The following is a 1,865-nucleotide window of genomic DNA, read 5'->3' as shown; positions in this document are numbered from 1 at the left end:
CCGCCCCCGTGTGTCCCCCCACTTTGTCCCCAACTCGCTTCCTCTCGCAGGGTGCTCGTGGCTTCCCCGGGACCCCCGGGCTCCCAGGAGTGAAGGGACACAGGGTGAGTGTGTGTGTGTGTGTCCCCTGGCCCCTGGGCCCCCAGTGCCCCCCTCCCCTGGGGGCACAGAGGGTGACACCCCCCCCCCCCTTTCGGTGTGCCCAGGGATACCCCGGCTTGGACGGTGCCAAAGGAGAGGCCGGAGCTCCTGGAGCCAAGGTGGGTGTGGGGGGAGCACCCCCCGTGGTGTGGGGGCTGGCCAGGTGATGACCAGCCAGGTGACCATCCCAGGGGTGTTGGGGCTGATGGAGTGACCGTCCCTGTGACATTGGGGCTGATGGAGTGACCATCCCAGTGGCTGATGGAGTGACCACCCCTGTGGTAGCAGGGCTGGCCAGGTGACCATCCTGGTGACCAGTGGTGTTGGGGCTGATGGAGTGACCATCCCAAGTGGCCTTGGGGCTGATAGACTGACCATCCCTGTGATATTGGGGCTGATGGAACAACCATTCCCATGGCACTGGGAGTGAGGGAGTGACCATCCCAGTGATAGTGGGACTGATGGAGTGACCATCCCCTTGGCATTGGACCATCCCCACGGCACTGGGGCTGATGGAGTGACCACCCCTGTGGCCTCAGGGCCGATTCAGTGACCCCCCCCCCCGCCTTGGTCACCCCCAGCCCTCACCCTCCCTGTCCCTCCCCCTCCCCGCAGGGTGAATCCGGCTCCCCCGGCGAGAACGGCTCCCCCGGCCCCATGGTGAGTCCTTGGGCTAGACAGAGGGGAAACTGAGGCATGACAGGGTGGAAATTGGGGGTGGGGGTGGAAATTGGGGGAGGGGGTGGTGGGCACAGCCCCCCCTGAGCCTGACCAACCCCCTGTGTCCCCCTCAGGGTCCCCGTGGGCTGCCCGGAGAGAGAGGACGTCCCGGCCCCTCCGGTGCTGCAGTGAGTGCCACGCTGCCTGTGCCCCCTTGGTGGCATCTTGGGGACACCCCAGTGTCCCCCCCCACCTGCTGGTGACCCCCCCTTGGTGCCCCCCATGCCTCACCCCACCATCTCCCCCCAGGGTGCTCGTGGCAACGACGGCCTCCCCGGTCCTGCCGGACCCCCCGTAAGTCACGGGCTGCTCCCCCTGGACCCTGTGTCACCCCCCAGGGGGGCACAGAGGGGTCCCCCAGGACCCCCCAAAAGCCTGGGCAGACCCTCACTCCTCTCTCGCCCCCAGGGACCTGTCGGCCCAGCAGGAGCTCCCGGCTTTCCCGGTGCCCCCGGCTCGAAGGTAACGGGGCAGGGGAGGGGAAACTCGAGGCACAGCACCCGCTGTGACCCCTCAACCCCTTCAATCCTCCCCCTCATGGCTCCCTCACCCCTCAATCCTCCCCCCTGTGACCCCCTCACCCCCTGATTCCTCCCCCCAGGGCGAAGCTGGTCCCACTGGTGCCCGAGGTCCCGAGGGTGCCCAGGGCCCCCGCGGCGAATCCGGCACCCCCGGCTCCCCTGGCCCTGCCGGCGCCCCCGTAAGTGCCACCTCCCACGTCCCCCTCCCCGCTGGCTTTGTCCTGGCCTCGTCCCCCTGCCCTGGCAGCTGTCCCTGGAAGGGGATTCGGGGCGACTGAGGCACGAGGAGCTCAGTGGTGACTCCTTTTAGGGTAACCCGGGCACCGACGGCATCCCCGGAGCCAAGGGCTCGGCGGTGAGTGGGGTTTGGGGACAGGGAGGGGGATGGGGGGGGTGTCCAAGGACCCCCAGAGAGGCCCAGGGTGAGGAGGGGCTGCTGAGGGTTTGGGGATCTGGGGGGACGCAGGATTTGGGGGCAGGAGA

General features: G+C 68.6%; 1 long non-coding RNA gene across 1 annotated transcript; it reads left to right on the top strand.

The window, feature by feature from the left end:
- The first annotated feature begins 234 nt into the window (after nucleotides 1–234).
- LOC114073512 lies at nucleotides 235–1,156 on the top strand. The gene is made up of 4 exons (XR_003574344.1): nucleotides 235–260; nucleotides 757–801; nucleotides 936–989; nucleotides 1,111–1,156. It is a non-coding gene; the product is annotated as an uncharacterized LOC114073512 (long non-coding RNA).
- The last annotated feature ends 709 nt before the right edge of the window (nucleotides 1,157–1,865 follow it).

This window comes from Empidonax traillii, unplaced genomic scaffold (assembly GCF_003031625.1).
Source record: "Empidonax traillii isolate 1590-97213 ecotype Southwest subspecies unplaced genomic scaffold, ASM303162v1 scaffold6756:size5714, whole genome shotgun sequence".
NCBI classification, from domain to species: Eukaryota; Metazoa; Chordata; class Aves; order Passeriformes; family Tyrannidae; genus Empidonax; species Empidonax traillii.
This window is presented reverse-complemented; position numbering and strand designations above follow the sequence as displayed.